General features: G+C 34.4%; 1 protein-coding gene and 1 long non-coding RNA gene across 6 annotated transcripts in view; both read right to left on the reverse strand.

Moving 5' to 3' along the window:
- The window catches only part of LOC114249107 (Histone gene-specific Epigenetic Repressor in late S phase), a 245,520-nt gene that overhangs the window by 69,969 nt on the left and 148,089 nt on the right, over nt 1-27,462 (reverse strand). The gene's annotated exons all lie outside the window — the stretch shown is intronic.
- LOC149500994 (uncharacterized) overlaps nt 19,581-27,462 on the reverse strand; it is a 53,788-nt gene continuing 45,906 nt past the window's right edge. Inside the window, exon 2 of the long non-coding RNA XR_016324623.1 lies at nt 19,581-22,946. This is a non-coding gene — a long non-coding RNA (uncharacterized LOC149500994). The remainder of the gene's footprint in view (nt 22,947-27,462) is intronic.

The following is a 27,462-nucleotide window of genomic DNA, read 5'->3' on the forward strand; positions in this document are numbered from 1 at the left end:
ACCATTTAATAAACAAACAAAAAAAAAATTGATTTATCTATTTTCAAATCCCTTTGTCGCAAAATGATAAGGCTTCATGATGATAAGTAATCACAGTTTTTACTAATCAAGAGATAATCGTTTTAAAGAATATCATTATTATAATTAGACAAATACAATTACGTTTATTAGATATTTTAGCTGGCAGCGCTGATGTAACTTTATCAGTGTGAAGGAAGTGAGCACGATAAGATAAATCAATTCCGGTAGTAGAAGAGCCACGCCGTATTTGGGTTATTTAAATGGATTATTGGATTAATTGAGTGGACACCCGACCCCGATAAAACCTTTTTTTGAAACTCGGGCGATGCGTTGGACATGTATGAAGTGAAATCTACTCTGATGTATATTTTTTTTATTAAAACCAATTACGAATTGAAATGTTCAATTTGAAAATATAGGATCGTGGAAATTCGATGTTGTAGATTTGGGAAACCCCTTGGTGGTAGTCAGCAGATCATGTGCCTGGCAACATTTATGAGCGGCAGTGACTACTTGAGATGAGGTAGGTCTGCCACCGATGGCAATGAAGTAACAACTATGCTCTTAAGGTTTCGCGCGTAGTTGAACCCGTTTCATCAAATAAGTTAAAACATGGCCTTGAAGTTAAGTTGTTGGTGAAGTCCAACGAAAAGATAACATGAATGGCCCTACTCACCTTGAGACATGAGGTCTCAGTTTTTTTGCACTTATAATGTTTTGTCTTTCGAACTGGGACGACTAGGACGTCTAACTGCTTTACCGAGGAAGTAGGTAATATGGTATCTACCTGCTCGGGCGATCTTACTTACACCATTCTTTCAAAATAATAATAATAACAATGATATACATAGACCGTGTGTCACATAGTATTGTTTAAAAATTATAAAGTGTTGAACAGCAAATGCGCTCCATAACACAATATAAATTCAGAAAACTAGTTTTAAAATCAATATTTTATCGATTTCTATTATTGTTATTTTATGACTTCATATTTTAGGAATATTGATATGAATCTGAAATAGTTTAATTAAGAATATTTTGAAGAGCACCTGCATCATTATGGATCACGAATAAATTAAATAAAGTGATTATGATTAAAATTGAAGATAAAAAGATTATGTAAATCGGATTTAATCTAGCGTTTTTATTGTCATTTATGTTTCCAATACCTTACGGTTTTAATGGTAACAGACATCTAAGTTTTTGTTATTTTTCGACATTTGAATATTGTGCTAGTAAATTGAAACATCGGACTAAAATAATGACAGTAAAAAAAGCGAAATTATACCGCTAAAGTAGTTTTAATTATGTCTATAATTCGCGAAAACCGAAGAAACTATTATTAGGGAACTAGACGCACGGAACTCACCACTAGTCATTTTCCCAAGAAAGCCTTTATGAATGAGTTCTAATATTAAGGAATGGGACGAACATAGTCCAAACAAAAGTGCTCCGTAAAGTCACAACCCTCAGCAGTGAAGAACACGATGCAAGGAGGCGAGAGTAAGACGATTTCAGCCTCATTTCATACCGTGCTAAGCGATTAACAGTAAGAACCAAAAAAGGACGGTATTAGCTATTCGAGTGGGTCCACAACCTAGGGTATTTTTGTATACTAACTGAGTAACCATTAGTGACGGAAGTTAGTAAATTTTGTGATTTTCATTTGTATTGCACAGTTGTAGTCGTGGAAGTCGTCAACATGTCTTTAGGTGCGTATTCCTGAATAAACATTGTACCTGCATACAGGATTCGATTCCGGCACAATCGCATCGCTTGATACGAGTCTACTAGTCGAGGCATCTTACCATTCTTATATATCTATGTCATAGGTCACGACCATTGTGGGTTGTAACGTCACTGTCATTGACGTTCGATAGAGGTAACAAGATTTCTTAATCTTATTTTCACAACATTGTTTCCTTTTGATGGTATTCATTGTAACGTTTTTTTCTTCTTCTCCTCCTTATGCGATAGCCTTGAGGGGCTATTTCAGCTTCTCCTTGACGTGTAGGTGAGCTCACGGAGCTCCAACTAGGAGTGTTGCTAGCATTGGCCCTAGCAAGAGCAGTGCTTCGCAGAATCTACCACCGGATCGAAAACGTGACCCACTGAGAAGATCCGGCGAGAAACTCAGTGGGCTGTGTCTATGGGTACTGTAAAGTAATATGAAACGTCCAATATAAAAAGCAAGAGACATCGTACCTATCAACTATGTCTACGGTTACGTCATTCACCCGGGTTATAAGATACTTCGTACCTAAGGGAAATAAAAATAAATTGATATACACTTACTTTGATAGCACCGGACGTCTAGATTCTTGAAACTAAGCTCAATAGCTAAGTGGTCATAAACTTATAGACATGTTAGTTAACCGGAAATTGAAACTTAACATCCAAAAATAATTTTCACATTTGTTTTGATGGATTTTTATTGAATACAGACCTAGTAACATTGTATTTTGCCTTAATTGTCTTTTTAAGATTTTTTTTTTAAGATTGTTGTCGTTGATTTTCTCCCGTTTTTCAATCCAAGGACAATTCTTTTGGAACACTTTGGGCCACTATAATTTCAAAGCTACATTATAGGAAACGTTTGCTACTAATCTATCTACACTATAAATTATTTGATCTGCTTTAAATGTATCGTATAACTTATCGACGCCTTTTAGCTACAAATGGTAAAATTAAAATTTTCGACACAATAAGAGTCGGAAACTTTGTTACAGCACACGCTACAGTTATCAATTGCACTTGTAATTGAGTTATTTATTCTAGAATCCTTTTCGATCTAACAAAGTATTAGTTTGATTAGCAAAGTGGAATCCGAGTAATATAATGACAGACGACGACAACTCGACGACATTTTATTTCTACGATCGTAAGGATTTTATCAAACTTTTCCTACGCTATTAATTCAGTCCATAAAATCATTCAGCAACAAAGAAAAATCTTACCACTCGCATAAAAAGCAAGTACATCAACTTCAATCTGCTTTATTAAAAACTTAGTTCTGTTAAATCAAATCTGTAGAATATTGAAAGAGGCCTTAATCAGAAGAAAAACAGATTTGATTAGCAGATAAGAAGCTAGACTGCTAGACCTCGAATCAAATATCAAATGCCCGAGCAGTTCGATTGAATAACACAGTAAGTTCCCTGACAGTGGCGTCGTATGCAAACGAATACATATTTTAACATGAATAGAGATCCGAGCAACGCCGACTTCATGAACTAGGTCAATGCATTTCGCATCAGACACCAATCTGTGCTTCAACTTTTATTGCCGTTGAAAATCAATTTAGAAATACTGAAAGTTTTTGACGTTGCCCTTAGTGCGTTTTGAAAATGGTTTTAGTCTTCAATAGAATCTGGATACTGTCTTTTTATCGCTTTAGATGAGTGAAAAGCTTATGGTCATCTTAGCGTTAAATAGTTACTGAGACCTAAAGACATGCCTTCAACAAATTTAAGGGTTAAGTTTGAAACTCTGAAAGTATACTTCACAATTTTATAATTAACAAACGATATTAACAATTTTTTTCCTTAGGGAGTTTTAGTTATTATTTCTTAAGGCTGTAGTATGTATCTTAGCTAAAAGAACATGTGCTTTTACAATTAATAACACAAGGAAAATTTGAGGACGCTCAAATCTTTTTCAGTCATTCTCGGCTAAGTATGTAAATAGACAAAAACAAAACAATTTAGTAGTCACTTCTCTGTTGTCAATCTTTTTGTTTGTTTAATACCTGTTGATTGAAACCTACAAATTTCAATAAAAAATTTAGAATTTTTTTTTACCACCTCTACAAGAAAAATTGTCAATCAAATACATCAAATTAATTTAAATTTTGAGGCGTCAGTGATTACGGTCGAATTTAGATATTAGCGTACAATAGTCACATTGAATTTATAGTTCAGAACGACTTCCACGAATTTTTTTCCCTCCTATTCTAGTAACCTCAAGGGGTTATACTAGATTCGGAGAATTTGTAGGTGAGCTCACGGGGCTCAAACCTGACGACGTTGCTAACACTAAACAGAGCAGTGCTTCGCAGAATCTACCACCGGATCGGAAATGCGACCCACTGAGAAAATCCGGCGAGAAACTCAGTGGGCTTTCCACGATGAAGTTGTGTCGTAAAATCAAAATTTTTATAATGCCTTTTTCTTACTTGCCTTTTTACTTGACCAGAGTCCTAACGGGTAGCTGTAATTATCCTGTCTATTTAGTGTTGTATCGCGAAGCAGTCACGCGTTCCAGTTTTAAAGATGCAACAGGTGGAATTAGAATATATTTACGATTTTGACTTCATTTTTAAACGGAGATGGCGTTCTTGTTGTGGTGTCAGTAGAATCTAACAAGAACTTAGCTTTCGGTGAGTCGGAAGCTAATTTACCCATTCAGAGTATTCAAAGCTAAAAAAGACGCTCAGATAATGATTCGGTCCAAGTACCGCTTAAATTCTTTTTCAGAGCCGCAGCGGATGAGGTTAGGATAAGTCTTATGATCACAAATCTCCGTTATGTTACGTTAATCTAATATTATCTAGAAGAATAAAAATATTTTTTCTCATCGAAGGTAGACGAGTTAAAGGCTTAGCTGATTGTTAGTAGTTACGGTCACTTAAAACGAGGTGCAAACCGTTGCTTATTGCTGAAACTCAAAGACACAACCCACTGAGTTTCCCGCCGGATCTTCTCAGTGAGTCGTGATTCCAGTGGTAGATTCAGCGAAGTACTGCTTTTGCTAGGACTAGTGCTAGTAAGTCCTCGAAGTTGAGCTCGTCTACCACGCGTATAGTTGGATTAGCTCCTAGGCTACCAATGATAAGGTACGGAAAAAAGTCACTAAAATATGTCGGATTGGGTTAGAAATTCCCTAAAACCTTTGTACGTGTAGCTTTGAGTGCTAGGGAGTTTCGTATTGTCTCACAGGTTATTAGAAGTGTTCTATGACATTTTAAGAACTCTTTTTAGGAGCTCCGGTTTAGTTAAACACGAAGCGATATTCACACTTGCAGCTATTTACACAATCTAACATTCGTTAATGACGCGAGAAAACTACAGGGTTGGCGTGGCTGATTGATTTTAATTGGTTTTATGACTAAGCTTGTAAAACCATTTAAGCGCGGGGTGTCCTCCTGACGTTTGGAGGGCAATTTTAGACGTTAATTGAGAGAAGTTGCGTTAACTCAACAATTTAGGAACTGACATTTAATTTGTCAATTTAAGTTTCGGTGTGTTTAAGTGATTTTGAGTCGATTGCCTCGTAAGAAAGCTGTTTAGATTTTAGAGAGAGAGAGAAAGAGAGAATAGAATACACTTTATTGCACACCAAAACACAATTTACATTCAAAAAACAGTCAAAAAGCAGATACATTTGTACAATAGGCGGTCTTATCGCTAAAAGCGATCTCTTCCAGACAACCGTTTAAATTACAGAAATTCTGGAAAATATAAAAATATAGCAGGTATGTTGCGGTGTACCATAAACAATACATTATTATAGAAAATATATACATACAATAAACAGATATATGTATACCGTTTACATATAATATATACCAATATACATACTTACATACAATACATACTAATATATAGATTTTAATAATAATGGCTCGTCGAGTGGCACAGTGGTTAGCGCCCCTGTTGGACCGAGGGTCGTGGGTTCGATTCCGACATCGGGCAAATATTCGTGTGATGTACAAGTTTGTTTGCTGTGTGAGATAAGTGAGGCTGAGAAATGTTCAGTTCTATCACATTTGTGCCTATATCGAGACGTGCAAAGAATAAAATTATAATTCATATTTAGATAAAACTGAGTTACAATGAAATTCCTTGCACCCGGCGAAATGATCTTTCCTCGAGATAAAAAATATAATAATAAGGATAAGCCTACGAAAATAAATACTTCGATTAATAAATTATTATTTTTTGAAAGGTGCTTGAATTTTGATCCCTAATAATATTTCGTGGTAAGCTATCCACAGCTTTTGTTGTTCAGTTAGGTTAGTTTTTGTTTAAGATTTAGAATTCGAAATTGATAATTAAGTTAATTAATAAGTATGCACTGAAACCATAATTGCCATAAATAACAAGTCCTCGTCGGCGTAGTTTTTGTACGCATTCCACTGAGGCGTACGCTTCATTAACATTTTCCGTACCTATTACGGAAACGGGCCCTGTTTCGAGTCAATTCGCGCGAAGCGAACCTTCTTTTTGTTTCGAAAAATAAAAATAAAAAAAGAACAAAAACACGAAACCTCCAGCCAGCTGCGCTCGAGCATCCTGTAGACGTCACCATTCGTTTTTGCATCCATTGATCATTGCGAAATATGACCATCCTTTGCTGTCAAACTGCGGCTTCCCGACGGAGGAAAGAGACAACATCAAAACTTGTTGTTTCGTGTTGATAATAAGTAACAGCAATCTTCTGGGAAAGCGCCGAGTTTCTTTCAAAATAAGTATTGTTGTTGAGTGCTTGCTGATTTTAGTTGAGTGTAAATGGGTCCCATGGCTGGCACCCGTGACAAAGGGTGGTCGCTCCCAATAAATTGTTATTGTTGTGAGTTTGTGACATAATAACTTGACGGTTGGCTTCTTCTGTGTTCGCTAAATAATTTGCAACGGCACTAATTGGGTAATATTCACACAGAAGGACGTCATATTATGAAGAGATAATAAGTAACATGAAATCACTAAACAAATCTACGCATGTATTTTGTAACAAATTTATTTTTAATTACGTATAACGCAAACTTTACTTTACATATATAGATAATAATATTGCGTTTATTCATCAATTACATAAAACGTAAACATACAAAAAATATTGTACACCGTGTTATTCATGTTACTTTTTGTAGTTTACCTTGGCAACTGATTTCATAATTAGTTGTGTTAAATAAGCTCTAATGAGGATGCCGAGCTAATTGATTATAAGGAAGGAAGTTTAATTAAAACAATAACTTAAGTTTTCACTTAATATTTATACATTCGTGTCACGATAGGAATGTTGATTCCAACTTTAATTATTTTTTTCTAGAACATTTTTGGTGTACTAAATAGGCCCTTTAGAACTGAGTAAATACTTCAAATCTAATGACGGGGGTTGGATGATAAAGATGTGCATTGCGGCTTGTGACGTCATTGTCATAAAATCGTGTGCGCGTAATATGTGTAGCAAGGTTTACGCACCCGCTTGTCTAAAAATGAATTCTTACGTAGTTTTAAATTTTATTTCAATGGCGTTTTCTTAAGTAGATCTTATCGACGCTTGAAAGGCAAACGTGACTATGCGACAATGCGTGAACTTTACAGTAGACTAATTTAAAGTTGAAATACCTGAAAAAAAGTTCTATTTTAACGAATCTAGCTGTAGGATTGAAATGATTTTAATAGACCTAGAATTTTTTTTTTTTGCGCATCGTATATGGTTATTGCCTATCATTTATGTACAAAGCGGTTATTGTCGCTTACTCACGTTTGCCTTTCAAGCGTCGATATTATTATTTAAAGTCGTACGCATTTAAAATTTGGAAACATCTCTATTCCATCACGTTAAATGATACGTGCGCAACTTCAATCAGTTAAGGTCACCTCTTATCTATACACATGTACAAGTAAACGAATACGAGTGTTCGTGTTTCAGTTGGCTTCGCTTCACAATGAAGACGCAATTTTTTTTATCGTTTCTACGAAATCTTTATGCTAACAAAACAATTAAACGCTTACCATTTATTAAATAACTAATTAAAACTGTTTAACTTTTTAATTAATATTATTTATAATACGCAGTTTTAAAATTAAATTAAAAACAGACAAGCTTTTCGTTTTGAATGATTCGCTGAATTTTCTCGCCGGATCTTCTCAGTGGGTCGCGTTTCCGATCCGCTGGTAGATTCTGCGAAGCACTGCTCTTGCTAGGGCACGTGTTAGCAACACTCCCGGTTTGAGCCCCGTGAGCTCACCTACACGTCAAGTAGAAGCTGAAATAGCGTCTCAAGGCTATCAGCTGTTCTTGTAAGAGGCACGAAATTATGTAGTTTGGGACACGGTTACTTAAGCGGCTGTTTGTTGATTCAAACGGAATTCGACCAAATTTTAATTCGGGTCTCTTTATACATGTCTAAATAATATTGGACCAGTTTGCGATTGGACGGTAGGATAATCTTATCTAATGATGATGAACATTTCATGCTCATACGTACTTCAAATTAGGGTTATTGTCAATACTATTTTAGTAAAAACCTATTTTTATTAACTTAATACACACGCATAAATATAAATACCGATTTAGAAAGGCGACTTGATAAGACAAATGACGTCACTTGTGTCTATGGCACGTCCATAGGTTTAGGGCTATAAGACTTTCTGGATGGAATTGGGTTATTACTTCTAAAACAATGAAACAAAAATATATATTATGTACAGGGTGTCCCAGAAAGAATGGATAATCTTGAAACATCCCATAATAGATCTACTGGGGTCTCAAAAAAAAAAAAATTGATGTTTTCTATACTGCTGCGCGTTTCTGGAATATACAACAGCTACAAATAAATGAAATCCATAGGCTTTTTAGTGCCATAATACTCAACACATGGACTATATTAAGCTGCTCGAATATGCAGGAAATCGTATGAGTAGGTAGTGTAATTTTTTATAAAAGTTAATCTGAACTTAAATTTTAATCATGAAATTTGATATATATTCTTTATTTTTAATTTACATTTTAATATACATTGTAAGTACTTTACATTACTTCATTGCTAAATTTGATGAGAAATAATGTATTTAATCGAACATTACTGATTATTCTGATCATCGACTTAATATTAACGTATGATGTACTATTAGAGGTAAGACGCCGTAAATCGATGTCTCCCGTAAAACGTAAGTGCATAACACAGCAGTTTATCACTTGATTTAATGGCGCAAAACCGTTGGAAAAAACACGCGCGCCCTGTGCATGTTTAGTCCCGATACCGCTGACAGACTACACAACCTTTTTTGTTTACAACGAAGGCAATTTTCGAAGCATGATTTGTGTTTAAAAATAAAAACGTATCGACGAACAATATTGTTTTTTTTTTTTAAACATTGTAAATCAATGAGCGTAAGTTAATCTTGTTACACTGTTTTATGTGAATAGATAAAAATGCAAGTTTTGTTGTAAAAATATATTATTAAACAGAGTGCTTTCAGAATGATTCCTTTGGGATGCGCGACGCGTGTGACGTTATTTCTTAATTAAATTAAGAATTTTTGGATAAACACATTACAAGCAATGATTATTTTCCTTGTGATACTAAGACTAAAATGTGATATAAAATCGCAAAAAAACAAACCAAACTCGATCTAAAACGCTCTTTCTTAGGTGTGGTTTCCGAATTATAACCTGACAGTTTTATTTAATATAAAACTTGATAAGCTCCGATATCAATAATTTTCACAGATAGAATAAAATAATCTTTTATTATGACTTTTAAACGGAGCACACTCTCAATAAATATAAATTTGTGCTGTTTATGTTTAAGGAATACATATTGTTTTATTAATACGTATATTAAGAATGTATGTATGTGTGTACATATATGTAAATTTATTTGCTGGTGGCATCTTGTGTGCCGTGAACCAATAATGCGTTTCGGTTTGTAGGGTAGGGCAGACGTTTTACTGTAAAAAGCGAGAGAACTCATGTCTCAAGATGGGTGGCGGCATTTACTTTGTTGATGTTCTATGGGCTCCGGTGACCACTTAACACCAGGTTGGCCGCAAGCTCGACCGCCTATCTAGGCAATAACAAATAAGCAAACGTAGTTACTAAGAAACTAAAACTACTTGTTAAGATTAAAGAAATTAGCATAATATATATTAATAATAACTAGAGGTCCCGCAGTAGTCGAAATTCGACTATAACTAATAGGAATTGTCAGTTTGTACACTATTATAATTGTATTTTATAATTCTACTAGCTGACCCGGCAAACGTTGTGTTGCCTTAAAAAAGATTTCTAGGGAAATTCTACTGTAGAAATAAAAACCTCATTTAACCACATAATACCTCATTATAAACAAAAAAATATATCCAAAAAATTAAAATAAAAAATAAATGTTTGGGGTGGACAACCCTTTTCACTTAGGGGTATGAAAAATAGATAGTAGCCGATTCTCAGACCTACTGAACATACTATTGATACACAAATAAAACCAACAAAACATGGCTGAAAAATGTATAGTATTGTATAGCTCTCAAATATATTAAGTGTATAATCTATGATGTATAGTGAGTAAGTAAGACAGGAGACCGGCTTCGTCCCCGTCCCTACTACGTGATATTTGCTGGATCAGTGGTGACACCTGGTGGGGATAGCTGATCGATTAATAGTTGATCAGTAGTCGACCGGCGAGCGCGGGAGATCAAATTCAATTTAAAAAAAATCATAATTAAAGGAACTTGAAATTATAAACTCTGAATAAGAATTTATCGTACTACAATTATAATATTTGGTTGCCATCTTGCAACCTTATTGCGGATGGAAAAATAGGGATTGATCGTATAAGAGTGAAAATTGAGAGTAATATGATTTTTTTTATTTTAAGTCATGATAAAACTAAATAAAAAACTTGCCAAAAAAATTAAAGTTTATAATTAACAAAAAATAGGGGTTGATCATAGAGGGATGAAAAATTGAGAGTAACATCAGATTTTTTATTTTAATTCATGACAAAATAAAAATAAAAATGAAAATCTTGCCAAAAAAATTAAAGTTTATAATTAACAAATAAAAAATAGGGGTTGATCGTAGAGGGGTGAAAATTTCAGAGTAATATGTTTTTTTTTATTCTACGTCATGACAAAATAAAAACAAAATTCTCGCAAAAAAATTTAAAGTTTTTAATTAGCAAATAAAAAATAAGGGTTGATCGTAGAAGGGTGAAAATTGAGGATTGTATGTATTTTTGTATGTTGTATCATGAAAAAATATAAATTAAAAATTTTGTCAAAAAAATTAAAAAAAAAATTTAAGGGTGGACTACCCCTAACATTTAGGGGGATGAAAAATAGATGTTGGCCGATTCTCATAAATACCGGATAAGCACAAAAAATTTCATCAAAATCGGTCAAGCCGTTTCGGAGGAGTATGGCAACGAAAACTGTGACACGAGAATTTTATATATTAGATAATCACAAATTTCGCCAAGACTACACTATACAAAATATTAATAAAGACAAACAATATTTAATCTATTCTCAATTTGACAACAGACGTCAAGAACAAAAGTTTGACAATAAATAGTATGCATGCGTGTGTGCGTCAAATACATGGTATGTAGTGTGTGTAATGTTTTCTTTATTGATTTAATGTATCTTTAATGCATTATTTAAAAAAAAAATTAGCATTGTGCACTTCTTCTTTGTATTCTCTATAAGTGTGGAAAATTTCATACTCCTCCGTCCGCCCAATTTTCGTAAAAAGGGATACAAAGTTTTTGCTTCACGTATTAATATATAAGATAAGTGGCAATCCAAGTTTCAATTATGCGCATCCTTCATCACAGTATGTATATACATATCACAATATTATTTTGTCATCCGAATTACATAATCGGTAAATTTTAAATCGATACGACAATTTCGTTTAAAAAAGTTTTTCAAAGAAGCTACATTCAAGTGTAATTAATATAGTGCAATAGCGCACCGCTTAAAATGAAGAAAAAAGAACTAAGAAGAGCTATCTATCTTGCTCTACCCTTAAGTGTTAATAGATTCTTATATCAACTTTAGCTATACATCTATACATATAAATAAAATTGGTGTGCCTGTTTGTAATATTGAAATAGCCGCTTTTTACTACATGCATATGAATATATATAAGGTACATACACCAAAATAACATTTTTTACAATTTTTGTCTGTCTGTTTCTTCCGGCCAATCTCTGGAACGGCTGGACCGATTTTGATGAGACTTTCACTAATAGGTAGCTGATGATATAAGGAATAACTTAGGCTACTTTTTTAGACTAGCTTCGCCTCGCGGCGTCACCCGCGGTACGACAATAACAGCGGGTTACATCGCGTGACTCAGCTATCAATAATAAAATTTAATGTTTCCGAAGCGAAGCGAGGGCTGGTCGCTAGTCCGTTATAAATTGCTTGGGAAGAGGAAACGCTGCGAAGCCTCAAGGATCACAGATGATAGACTATTAAATTATAACTTGAATGCGTTTCCTGTCATGTGCGTCCATGTAAAGAATTTAATTAAATCATTTTATTTCCTTCAATCGCTCCGTGATTTGAATTACAAGTGCCTTTTCATGTTACAAGTTGTACATTGATCTTGTTTACGTATTTTGTTTGCGAATTGAATTTTTAAGTGGCTTATTCTGATTGATAGCGAAAGTAAATTCATTAGATATGTAACAATTCATTTTGTTTCTATTTCATTCTATACTGGCACGACAGACGTTTAGAATTTGTTAATTTACATATTCTCTCTATTAATTTGATTAATGATTACAATTAAAAACTAATTAATGTTTTTATTTTGCTGACCGAAGCCGGGGATACGGCGTCAAAACATTTTTTCCTCAACAAAGGCTAGCTTTTATTTCTAGTGCATCTAGAAAAATGTCGTCACGTTACGTATATTATAATCTATAAAATTATGTATTAACCTTGGCTTCACGAACGCTCGTACTGTTCTAAATGTTAAATGAATTGAGGTTTTAATGAAAAACATTTTTTCTTTCTGCAGACGGGCAGACGAAACTCATAACTTATCTAGTATTAAGTACCGGAGCCCAAAGATGACAAATCGTGAATATCTTTATACTTAAAGACATAAAGTTGCAATTGCATTGTATGTTGACATAATGGACGCAGAGTCTTCTAAACTATTTGAACATTAAACCTCCGATATTAGATTATATTTATCGAGCGTTTTCTAAACAGCAAACAATTATTAGGAAACTTAAATTGGCTATTTAACGTACATTTTTAAGCCGATTTAAACATATGAATGTGTTAATAATAGATAAACCTAATTAATAAAAACAAATTATTGGGAAATATGAAAAATGTTTAGCATTTATAGCTTTTCTGATTTAATTACTTATAGCTCAATGAAAATATCCTGATGAATAATAATGCTTATGAATAATGTATTTTGTAAGAATAGTTGATTAGGTAATGATTGATACTAAAATGTATTTTTTATGATTTTCTGTTAATATTTATAATTTTATATGTTTTGAAATTTTGTCTCTGAGTAGTGTCTTTCATTACTAAAATCAATGTTTAATGTGGTACTGTTGATGAAACTATTTTTATAGGTTTTATTTTTTAAAAGATTCACTAAAACTTTTCTTTTTTTTATACATACATATATCTATATTATTATTCTACTATTATTGTACCAAACTGACCTAATAAAAAATTGGTCATTGTTGTATTATAAATAGTTTAAATAAAACTTACCTGAGGTTTTTAGATTAGACGTACTCATTTTTCAATTGATCACTATATTATAAAAACAAAGCGTGTTGACTGTCACAATCTCAGATGCTTAATGATTCATGTTACAAGCTTTGTCAAAATTTGCGCGAATAAAAGAGACAAACATAGCAGTTTCTCCGTCTATAATAATATAATCGTAAAAATTAGGAAAAATTTTAAAATTGTTCAAATCAAAACGGCATTTAGTTTTTAAGTTTGAGATTTTCTGAATTTGTAGACAGCTTTTAGCCCCGGTAACCACTTTATGTAGTTTATGAGCCGACATCTGTCCGCTCGTCCAGTGTAATAAAAAAGTTTTGTATTTTACATTTTTGTTGGAAGTTAAACCGTAAAGTTGATCATATTATAGTCTTGTACTACGAACCATTTAGATCGCGGTGCGCCAGTATTCGAGAAACACATTCGAGTTCTTCCATTACGTGGTATACTGACATTAAAACTGCACAAGTGAATATAATTTAACAAACATTTTACAAGAGCATCAGCATGTTGTAAAGTCGAGACTATGTTGCTTTAATTTAGTGTTGAATTCAACAAACTTACGAATAAATACGAGCATTCGTGTAAACATGTTGAAAACCCCCGAGACTGCTTCAGGTATGTAGGGTTGCTATCCGTTTTATTTCTCTACCATTTCTAATTTGCAGTTCTGAAATGTAGTTCTGTATGTGATTTTGTTATTTCATTTGTCCCTTGCTTGCGAGAACACAAAATTACACTGGACATTACACAGTATTCGTAAATACACGTAATATCTGTTAAAGTTAGTAAACATAGAAGTAAATCTTATAAACTCGGAGATTAAAATTTATACAAAGCTGTTGTTTACTGTCGTCCTTCGTCAACAATCTTATAAGTTTTCTTTGAGTTTGAAATATGCTTATTAAACCACCCTATTTTATTATTGGTGGCTTTTATAAGAAAAGCAATTGGATTCCGAAAACCCGGCACTGCCCCGCGTCTATTAGAACGCTGACATACGCGACGCAGGTCAAGTCATGCCGATTATTATAAGCACTTCTTATTAAGTACTAATGACTGTAAATTAAGACAACTAGATAATGACCGCTTTTTTTTCGTTGATAAGTTGTGTTTTTTAGAAATAATGTTTGAATACGAATTACATATTGATAAAATGATGAAATATGAATAATATTTTTCGATCTTACCGACAGAATAATAAAAAAATACAACTGGTTATTTAAAGAAAAAATTAAAATTATCGATAAAGTTTATCATAGAAAACATGAATAAAATAATATTTTCTGAAAATAAATCGTAGCTAGATCGATTTATCGCCCCCAAAATACCCTGTATACTAAATTTTATGAAAATCGTTGGAGGCGTTTCCGAGATTCAGATTATATAAAGTATATATTTATATACAAGAATTGCTCGTTTAAAGATATAAAATAAAACAAAGTTTCTCTACAATTTTTCTTTTTATTGTTGAACTATAGCGCACATTCACATATAGGTATATAAAATATGATTTATGAAAAACACAAACAAAAAGAACTTTGATATATAAGTGTTCAAAGATAACAACAGATTAAAGCCGATCATGAGCAGAGCGAAACTTGAGCATCACTGAGATTTTGTCAAATATCAGATTAGGGTGGCAGCCCTATTCAGATGCATCGCTGTACAGAACCAGTTTAACGGTCCGACCGCGAACCATTAAATGCGAAATCATTCGCTGCCATATAACACGGAAATAAAGACTAATCTCCGGTGTCGAGTTCACGTCAATACACTTTTTTTTTTCACTTTGAATTTACGTTCAGTAACACTTTCATAAAACTATAACAGACACTCCCGTAAATTGAGGAAATATAAAAAAAATGCATACTACAAGTTTGTTCTTGTTGTATCGTTCTCCAGTATTAAAATACTGATTTTGTTAAAACTTTCAGTGCGATTATAGTGATATTATTTATTCAATTCTTAATATCTCATTATAACGACAGAGTTCATGTGGAGCTGGCTAAAGAATACGTTGGTTCGGAAACGAGATTTAGCTAAAAACAGGCCATATTATACAATGTATTTTAGTATATTTTTAACGATGTGTCGACAGTCGAAGGCCAAAAGAAATTGTTAAAAAATTTGTTGTCTCTGATGTTGCTAAATTAAAAATGTCTAAATGTAGTATACTAAAATATGTATAACAGTTTTTTTTCTAATCGTCTTGAAAAAGAAGGAGTAGGTTAAGAACTTTGTTTTAAGTGCATCTGTTTGGATTATTTTTATTCGAAAGCTGCTGCTTCTCATGGTTCGTGCCATTTATATTTTATCAAGATCTAACTATATAGTAGGAAGTATCCTTAATAACTTGGACCATGTATATAGATGATATTTTGATTATTTTTTGTTCGGGTCGGTTTTCTTTTTTGTTAACGTTTTGTATTATGTATGAGCCGTATTTGCATATACATTTATGTTAATACTTCAGTTTCTAAACAAACATTTTGAGAAGTGTCAATAAACTTTTGAGCGTTGTTACTGACAAATTTAGATACGTTCTAGACTGTTTTATGAATTTAGAAGCACTAATTTTTACCGGCACGTGCTCATTCACAGGATGGATCTAATACATTAAAAGCGGTTTTGATTGTTTACCGAAACTATAAAATTTGTTTTAGTGTCATTTAGTGTCGTGTAGTGTAATGTTTTACGGTTGGCTTGTCTTTTTTTGTATAACAAAAAATACCAGAAGACATTTTTTTATTTTGATGGGTATGAGAGTTCACGGCCCATATAGTATTAACTGGTCAATAAAATCCATAGACTTAACATTAAAAGTTACATCAAAATTCATGTATGCAGTAAGCTTAGAAATGATAGCTACCCTACTCTTCAAACTGGGAAGCGTGATTGTGTCGTGGTAGGAAGGAAGGCTCTTCTCTAATAGTAATCTAAGAAAATCGACAAATAAATCCACTATGAGCATAATAGAAGACAAAATTTATACCTTTATTAAAATATGCTAAATGGTACAATTTTTAAATATCTTTATTTGTAAGAGGAACACGGAACCCGTCTTTTAAATTATTTACTGCTGATGACATTAATCGTGGTCTGAATCTTACGATATAATTCTGCGTTTCCTATGTTTCCTTCCGGATTATATCATGTACATATGAGTCGTCTATTATCAAAGGCGGCAATCTGTACATTTGGACAAAAAATTTTTATTGATATGTCAATACAGATTTATTTGAATATAATCGTCTCCTTCAAAGAATACGGTTCAAAACCTGCATTAAATAAAGGTTAATAGTTAACCTGTTATTTATCTAAGATGTCGTTCCGAAGAGTTTTGTGACTGCCAATGGAATACAAAGTCAATAATTCGTTTTTCTGATTTACCAATCATTGTCCAAAAGTCAGATTGCCGCCTTTGATAATAGTCGACTCATATGTAACACAGATTATAATAGGTTGGGGAGAAAGTCTTTTTGCATGATAGTATGTATGAACTTGTAATAAAATCTCTTTGGCTATGACTATTTGTATTTGGCTGGTTTTGGTATAATTAAAAGTTTAAATTTTAAAGAAGATAATTCCAAATTCAAATTAGGAAAATGTGTGATTTTTATTTATTTTTCGCACTGTCAAGATGAGTGAATCTAATGAAGAAATTTGATACGTTTTAAAATTTTACTACAAAAAAGGTAAAAATGTAACGCAAGCCGCGAAAAAAGTTTGCGATGTTTATGGACCTGGTGCAGTGTTTGTGAGAGTAGCACAAATTTGGTTTAAGCGTTTTCAATCCAGAAATTTTGATATCAAAGATGCACGTCGCTCTGGTCGTCCTATTACGGACGGAAAATGGATGCCATAAACTGGGTACACAAAAAAACTCGATATTTGGGTACCACACGAGCTCACTGAAAGAAACCTAATGAACCGTGTACTCATTGGTGATTCTTTATTACGACGTAATGAAACCGAACCATTTTTGAAGAAGCTGATAATTGGTGGTGAAAAGTGGACCACGTACGACAAGAACGTGCGAAAAAGGTCGTGGTCAAAGGCCGGTCAGGCTTCACAGACTGTGGCGAAACCCGGGTTAACTCGCAACAAGGTGATGCTGTGTGTGTGTGGTGGGATTGGTAGGGCATTATTCATTATGAGCTGTTACCGCCAGGTAGGACCATCAATTCTGAACTCTACTGCGAACAACTGATGAGATTAAAGCAAGAAGTTGAGAGAAAGTGGCCGGAATTAATCAACAGAAGGGGTGTGGTTTTTCATCATGATAACCTAAGACCTCACACATCTTTAGACACTCAGCAAAAATTAAGAGAGCTTGGCTGGGAGGTGTTAATGCATCCGTCTTATAGTCCTGACTTTGCACCTTCAGATTTCCACCTGTTTCGGTCTCTTTAGAATTCTTTAGGCAGTGTCAGGTTAACATCACGAGAGGACTGCCAAAAGCAATTGTCGCGGTATTTTGATCAGAAGCCCCGAAATTTCTACAGCAATGGGATCATGTCCCTACTTATAAGATGGCAAAAAGCTATCGAACAAAATGTTACGTACTTTAGTTAAATGTAAATAAAGTATAGTAAAAAATGTTGTGAATTTTCTTAAAAAAATGCGAAGAAACTTTTCCCCCAACCTATTATTTCCTCAATGTTAAACTACAAGCGCAAATAATAGTTTATACTCAAAACGTTGCACGACCTTATATAGTATATAAGCATTACAATACATTCAAATATCAAAATCAATCTTGTCTTATCTTACTACATCTAGTATTATTTTACTTCAAATCAATGTACGTTATTCAGCCTGTTATATTAATTTCATATAGCAGCGCTCAACCAGAGGGCTCGTTAGTTCCGCTCGTTTCGTCATCGCTGATTTAGGTCGGTAATGCTTCCATATCCACAATTAATGGTTTAGTAAAAACTAAGATATACATACATATGTTTGCTGCGGAAGGGACTTGTGTTTTTATTTTTTTACGTCGGCTGATTGATTTAAGCACTCGTGCGGGAAATGAAGTTTTTTTTTGCTGGTATCGAAAGTATAGAGACTTACAGCCCGCTTGATCGTAAGTTGCGCCATCAATTATCGATGTTTTTGTAATATTTTGTGACAGGCCATATGTTTATGTCCGGGTCAAGCTTTTTGTTATTAATTCCCGTTAAACATCGGCTAACAATGTATCGGTTGCATTTGAAAGCTATTTGCTTTTTGTTCCAATATCTGCGACTTCCATCATCGTAGAGTGATAAATTACAGCAATACATCGATTTCGAAGTAACCGATATATACAAAAGCTTCCCTGAAAATCGAACCAGTAGCTTTTGCGTGATAGTCAAAATACCAAACAGACGAAAAAATAAAATAAAATTTTATAAACATGTTCATTATAAAGACAGTTCTCTGTATGAATTTTATCGCAGTATGGAAGATAAGAAAATAACAATAACATAGAAATAGATAAGGAATACCTTTGATGTAATGTATGAGCTAACTAAATAACTGTTGGCCTGCAAAAAGCAGGTACATACTAGTACTCTCAAACTTTCGACTTTGTAACTTTGAAGAGCAAAATATTTCAAACACAAACCCTATTACATTAAACGATCATCGGAAGAATGTGCTCAATTGTACAAAAGTTCAAAATCTCACACTTCCTTAAACTAAAATAGGAGTTCTTACAACACTCTCGGACTCGTTCCTTTATCTAGTTTAGAGCTACTGAGATCTTCGAAGTTTGTTATTTTGGCGTCAGTGTCAATAGTTTCGAATGTTTAATGGAATGCCATTTGAACGATATATTACTTTGTGCTACATTCCGTGGATATATTAAATTTAATACTGACGAATTGACTTGTATTCAATTATAATATTTTTAACTAGTTTGCATGTATAAATTTGAATTATCAGTGCATACAACTAACTATTCACTTAAAGCTTGAATATGTAGTTTAGTTTTTAGTCATCTCTATATATAAAAATGAATTGCTGTTCGTTAGTCTCGCTAAAACTCGAGAACGGCTGGACCGATTGAAAAAATATAAAAAAACGCTCGGAATTATATAAAAACAAACAACTTTGTTGATGTGTCCCCTTGATGTGTCTTTTATTTATCGATTGAGGCACTACGAAGTCTGCCGGGTCAGCTAGTTCACCAATATTAATGTCCTGTTGAAATCGTTATTAGTAGTAGGTAGCACGGTACAAATCCGATATTTCAGTAAGTACAAAAAATATGGGAATCGAATTCTCATCTAAAACAAACAAAGCTTCATTTACCGTAATGTAAGCACACATGTGTGGGGCGAGGATTGATATGTGCGCGTCTCACTCGAGCAATACTCTCGTCCTAGCACAAAGAAGGACGTGTTTTTGTTCCTCATTGTGCCTCCACAAAGAGATCCAACAATCGAGCATTCACTCACCGACGTCGGAGGGTTGTCGTATCGTAACTATCTGGTAAATAGTTTCCCTTTTTCATAATTTTTAGGAGCTATCGTATCGCAAACCACATCCTACCGTTACCTTTATAGATTTTATTAAAATAAAGTAACAACTTCGTTGATCGTGGTGAAAGTGTCATATTCGTGAGATAAATGTTTTAGGGTTGCAAAGCACACGAAAATATAATAGAGACTTTGCTTATTGTATCGCATAGAATAGACATAAATCTCGAAATGATTAATTTTAAACATAATAGATAATAATAACGAAACATTACTCTTGTTTAATATATTCAAGCTTACTCAACATTTAGTAAACGTAGACGTGACAACCTTAACATTCATCTACATTTGTGTGGGATGAGTGCCGCGTGACGTCACTCGGCGCATTATAAAGCCGCCGGGCCGGATCCCCGAACGATCCTCAAAGCTGTTGACTGTCGACATTGATAACATTTTTCAACTCGAAAACGACAAATGCTATGTCAAATTGTTATGCATCAAAAAAGCATTTGTATGGTTCCATTAATTGATTACGTTTGAGGTTTGCGAAAGTAAAAGGAACATTTTTTTTCAAGGTACACCATTCAGACAGAGAGATGGTTTATTTCGCATCACGTCATCTATAAAGAACTGTGTTTTTCCGCTACGATATTTTAATATGATTTTTCTGTTCGCTCTCGATGTCTTGATATCATTACGGTAGCAGCCATGCGATCTTGGGTGGAGTAGCAATAATCATAATAATTAAAGTCATCGTAAAAAATATTTCTCTGTTGTACTAACTTTGATCAATAGACCTGAGCACTATGAGAAATCCTTTTTCGGACGAGGTCTGTGGAGAGTCGTTAGCAGTAGGTAGCGGCTTGGCTGTGTCCTTGTTATTGATGTCTATGAACTGATTACTTACCATCAAGTGGGTGGTTAAGCTTGCCTAGAGTGGCACAAAAGAAACTTGGTACCACGAAGTCAAAAGGAAAAGTTAGACAATCCTAGCTAAATCCCAAAACTACAAATACCCGTTCTTCGACTCCAAGGTCGCTATTGTTTTAGTTATCTACCGATTAAAGTACAGATATCGTTATCGTAGTGGTTCATGCACACATTATATAAACTTTGAATGCTTTTTTTATAATAGCCAAGGGCTAAGTCACAAAAAAACATTCAATACGAGATAAAGTTCGGTAAAAGCGTCCAACACGTATCAGTGTCAAGTTTATCAGTGTAGCTGATAAGATAATATTATCGGCGGATAGTTCTGTGAAACGCGCTATTGTGAACGATCGCTTAGCGTTATCGATTTACTAATTAACGTCGAATGATACGAGAGTGTAATTAAAAATGTTTGTTATTTTTTTAGTTTAGTTAGTTTTATTGTAGTTAATATTTTATAAACAATCTGAATTTTTTTGAATTTACGGCCAAGGACATATATGTAAAATTTTTAATACGTTTTTATGAGTTTGGTATGTATGTAACGAAGTCTTTGAACATCATTTTCACTGACTTCGCGACGTCTGAATAAGTTGAAAATTTGCACACGGATTAAGCGCGGATTAATTTTACAATTTCTCTCTAATTATTTGAGATGATACCAGTATCTCGTTTTTACCATCGCACCGCCCGCCACCGTAGTAGAGTTCATTCATACTACTTGGAGCCACTGCGGTCATCCACAGTGCGTTTCCAGGGGTCTTTTTTGCCACGTACCATCCGGCTATGGAATGAGCTTCCCTCCACGGTGTTTTCTGAGCGCTATGACATGTCCTTCTTCAAACGAGGCTTGTGGAGAGTATTAAGCGGTAGGCAGCGGTTTGGCTCAGCCCCTGGCATTGCTGAAGTCCATGAACGACGGTAACCACTCATCATCAGGTGGGCCGTATGGTCGTCTGCCGACAAGGGCATAAACAATCCTTATCAGTGTCACTAGATCATCCGGAAAAAAATTACATTATTAGGTCAGTTTTTTATTTTGGCATGTTTTTAATTTATTACGGTATATTGCTTTGAACAAGGGTATGTAGTAACGACAGAAACAAAAACAAGATTCTTTTCTTGATTTATTTCTGTGGTAGTAACACTGGTATTTAGTGCTTACCAGACTACGTGTGTTTTTTCTTCCCTATCTATAATACGCTGGTAGCCTAAGGGGCTATTCCAGCTTCTCCCGGACGGGTAGGTGGCTCACAGCGACAACCTGAGAAAATTTGCTAACGTTCGCCTAGCAAGAGCTGTGCTTCGCGGAATCTACTGACGGATCGGAATCTACTGAGAACTGAGAAGATCTACCGAACTCAGTGGGCATATGTGTTTAAAAGTGTCACTACCCTACCACCTTGAGGTACGACGTCAAGGTCAAAATTGTATTCTTTAACAGCTATCCTGCCCTCCATTAGTTCGTATTGTGAGAGGAGAGCTGTAGACGCGATACACCATATTTATGTCGCGAATCAAACGTGCATTCCAGTTTAAAGAGTGGGGTGAGATATACATAAAATACTAGGTCGAAAGCGTCTGATTGTGAACTATACTGAGATCTTAGAACTATACTGAGATATGAACTATACTGAGATCTTAGAACTTATTTCTCAAGATGGGTGGCGCATTTACGTTACGTCTATAGGCTACAGTACCCACTTAACACTAGGTGGGCTGTGAGCTCGTCCACCAATTTATATAATAAAAGTTAAAAAAAGAAGAAAAAATTTGTGTAAGAGCTATGGTAACCACTCAACACCAAAGGCTGTGAGCTCGTATGCCTATATAAAGTAATAAATAACAATAAAAACATAGTAATTGATTTATAAATAAAATAGATTATTATTAATTACGAAAATTACTTACCAATTAACGTATTTAAAATCGTATCGTAATATCATAATTAATATATTACTTTTCATGTTACTTACTACAATATCGTTGCTTAAACTAACGATCGCTCCTTCGTGTGTGCGAGTCTTACCTGAAACAAAAAGATATCGTTAAAATAATATTCATTACATTGTGCAATATATGAGTCTAGGGCTATAATTCCTAATATAGTATTTTCTTCGGTGTTCGTGAGTTGTGGATATATTTAATATAACTTTCATCTTTTAATCACGCTTTTCTTTTTGTTATTTTTTTTTTCTCTTTTTTATTGCTTAGATGGGTGGACGAGCTCACAGCCCACCTGGTGTTAAGTGGTTACTGGAGACATCCACAACGTAAACGCGTCACCCACCTTGAGATATAAGTTCTAAGGTCTCAAATATAGTTATAACGGCTGCCCCACCCTTCAAACCGAAATGCATTACTGCTTCACGGCAGAAATAGGCAGGGTGGTGGTACCTACCCTCGCGGACTCACAAGAGGTCCTACCACCGATAAAAATTTTATTATTTCCGATGTTTCGATTGATTTAATCCTTTAAAGTAGTTTTAATGCCATTACACAATTCATTAATTTGTACACAATAACTGGAAACCTAATTATTCTACTTAGGCGAGATGATTAATGTAAATAAATCATTTTACTGAATTTTGAAATAAATTAACCTTATGAAAATGAAAACTTTGCTATATTCGTTTACACAGTGAAAACTTTGACTTTTGACTAATTATTTAGTGATAAAAGATGGCGGATTTACTTTAAAAATCTAAACTCGCACCTCGAGGTTATTTTTAGCTGTTTCGTGTTTGTGTGGTAGCCCTGAATTGTGATCGCGTCTGTACTTTCAATCGGTACCCGCCCACACTGTCTCATCGGCGTCGGAGACTTTCCCGTGAAGCTCTATACATCGGCAACGTTTAATTCACCAGCTTAAAATAGAATTTATGTTGGCGATACACAACCAGGATAACTTCAATATTTCTATTCCATTATCGTTATTAAAAGATAAACATTGCTAAGTATAAAGTCCACCATGATTTATTGCGTTTGTAAAATTCAGGCCATCTGTGTTGTGGGTTTTGCTGTCAGGGAGATTAAATTTTCCTCTGAGAAACTATATTATTAGTCGATTATGTTTGATACCCATTGCAGTTGATACTTTCATTAGTTAATACTTTTGTGAAATTTTATCTGATTGTACACGTCCAATAATCTTATAATTCCATTGGAAACAATTATGAAAAAAAAAAAGAAATATTAAAAAGAAGAAGAAAAAAACCGAATAGTAGTTTTAAATTAGATCTTATAAATGTGGGGACACCTGTTGGCCGTTCAGTTAATTAGTACGTCGAAAACCCTGAGAAAATTCTAATTTGTGTTCAGTGTAAGTAAGTAAACTGCTTGCTTTCCAACCGGTCAAATTTGCTAAGCGTTTCCGTCTTTACCACGGTAAGAAGACAAATACGTCTACAGTGATGTACTCTGACATAAATGTATCTAGTAGCACATTGTCAGAGCCTTCAATAAAGAACAAAATATTGCCAAGGTCCTAAAACACAGCTAGCAAGTACTCATTTGAATACTGAGCACTGTCCTCGAACTTTCACATCAAACAATTATATTGCTCAAGTTCAATACGAATCAATAAATAGCTCTTGTTCTGATGCAACAGGTACTTCGATTTCGTGATGTTATATTTTTCTTGCTTCAACGGGCAACCACGAAGGGCATGGGACTTAAAGCCTGATGGAAATTGGCAACGTCGTTCATGGACATCGTCAATGCCAGAGACAGCAGCAATCCCACCATAACTAGTAGTAGTAGTAAATAGACGTGTCGTAGTACTGAATACTGTAAAGGGTTGCCCGCCGAGTTTCTCGTTGGATCTTCTCAGCGGATCGTGATTCCGATCCGGTGGTTGATTCTGTGAAGCAGTGCCCTTGCTAGGGCTAGTGTTAGCTAATTCTCTCAAGTCGAGTCCGTGAGCTCACCTACCAGTACGCGCGAAGTTGGACTAGCCCATTAGGCTACCAGCAAATACGTAGGGAATAAAAACAGTAAAAGGCTCATTCCTGAATTTCTAGATAGTGGAAAGAAAGTTCTCGGAGAACTCGTTTTCTTGTTTTCACAAGTATTTGTGATATTTAAACATAAAACTGCTATTTAATCACTTCGACTTTATGTTTCAAGGTGGGTGGCGGCATTTACCCTTAAGTAATTCTGGGTTTCGGTGAATGGCTCGTGGTGGGTCGTCAGGTTGACTTAAAGAAAAAACTCAGATTTATAATGTTTTTTTTTTTTCTTAAATCAGTAAATCGATTTCAAACTAGATAATTTTAAACTAATGATATCCCATATAAGTATGTAAGGGAACGATCTCATTTATTGGTAAATGGGCAATGGGATGTTTTCTTTAGTGTTTTTATGCGCACTAAACTGAATACGTACATATTAACACACCGCAAAACGAAGCCCACCAAATGACTCACTATTCTATTTTCGTTAGTTGTTCAGCAATCTAGCAGTAAATTTTGAACGGAAAATGTCTCGATACAACAAAATAAATTGGCTGTAACTTTTTAAGAGCGTGTTAAGCTTGTGGAGAGTTTTCAAACGGTTTCTATAAAAACTATTGATTTAACACGAACTAGTATTGCAGCTTTCGGTCCACGTGTAAGCAAACGGGAAGTGTTTACGAATGTGTTTCGTTATTATGAATACATGAATATTTTGTTATATATAATATAATATTCATTCTCATTTGTGCAATGAGCATTTACATTATTACCCGCTACCGGAGTAGAGTTCATCCATAATATCTAGAACCACTGTTTCATCCACAGTGCGTTTCCACAGATCTTTTTTGCCACGTGCCATCCGGCTTTGGAATGAACTCTCCTCTACGGTTTTTTCCGAGCGCTGTGACATCCTTTTTCAAACGAGGCATGTGGAGAATGTTAAACGGTAGGCAGCGTCATCGCTCTGCCCCAGGCATTGCTGACGTCCTTGGGCGACGATAACCGCTCACCATCATGTGGGCCGTATGCTCGTCTGCCTACAAAAAATACATAAAAGAAATGTAAAATGCAGATAAAACAAGAATTATTTAAAACACAAAAACTGATTTACAGATAGATAGATATCCAATGAATTGCTTCAAACAAACAATCTATATATAAATAAAAGTATAGCTTGCTGATTCACGAAACTGCATCAGGAATATTAAATCTTAATACCATTTTAAGGTAGGAAGTAAAATGATGAGTCACTCTCTCTGATTCAGTCGGCTGTACCAATATCGAGTACGAAATATAGTAATAAAAACTTCAATGGTAACGAAGTAATTTAATGCGTTTTCGCAGTAGGATCCAACCGTTCCAACGTCTGTTCAAACCGATTTTCCGGTTAAAATTGGGTCTGAAATTGGTAAAAACAGTTTATTGTAATTTGCAACTACTTTAAACTTTTGCTTGAGTCATAAAACTGTTAATCAGCCTTTTGTTCCGAGCAATATACCCCCTGCATACTACTAAGAAACTTTTATGTGCCTAAAGCATTTGTAAGCATTTCCTTACTGACAAAAACATATTGTGCGTCTTTTTTTATACGTATTCAAACAATAAAGACAAACATCGAACCAAGCGCTATTCATTACAAAAAAAGGTGTCAATTGACCGAAGCGGCGCCAAAGTCTGTCTGACGAAATAAAAATATTTATTGTGGAAGTTCCCTCAGCCTGTGACGTTTCGGGAATCCCGCTGGTATGTTCTCGGCTACCTGTCATGGCGCAGACTAACCGACCAAATGGGATTGTACTCAAATCTCAGATAAACGGCGCCAGGACGTTTGTCCTCTTTACAAAGCCGTGTAAAATTGTAAATCCCTTTTCGAATAGCAGTGTTCTTGGTTATTTGTATTATAAATAAAGCGGCGTGCTTTGAAATTCATGTTCCAATTGGGCTTTGACATAAATATTTGTCAACATGTAAGTTACAGTTTTCTTCCTTGTTTTGGTTTTGCTTTTCACCGTCTATTACTTCTTTGATATTATATATTATATTATATTATATTATATTATAAAGAGGAAAGATTTGTTTGTTTGTTTGTTTCGAATAGGCTCCGAAACTACTGGACCGATTTGAAAAATTCTTTTTCCATTAGAAGCCGACATTGACCCTGATGAACATAGGCTAATTTTTTTATTATTTTTTTATTTTTTTTTATTTTTTTTTTGCTTTCATGTGTGTTTTAATGTTTCCGAAGCGAAGCGAGGGCGGGTCGCTAGTCTTTGATATAAAGAGAGAAATTTACGTCGATACAAAGAGGAAAATAGTCTGTTAGGTCATGTTGCACTATAAATAAAACATTGCAATCGGTGCGAAGAATGATTAAATATATGTCCATTGTTGAATATGAACAAACATAGGACAACACAACAACAATGAACGAATCTATTTTAAAGAAACAAAGAGCACTAAAACAACTGATTCCAATCATTCAGTGCGGAATCTGCGCATAATTGCAGCACAACTGAGTTGTCCTGAGCCGGATCTATAGTCAATGTTAGTGGTGATGGTATTTTTTAATTTGAATACCTTATTGAGTAA

Source organism: Bombyx mandarina, chromosome 18 (assembly GCF_030267445.1).
Source record: "Bombyx mandarina strain Sakado chromosome 18, ASM3026744v2".
NCBI classification, from domain to species: Eukaryota; Metazoa; Arthropoda; class Insecta; order Lepidoptera; family Bombycidae; genus Bombyx; species Bombyx mandarina.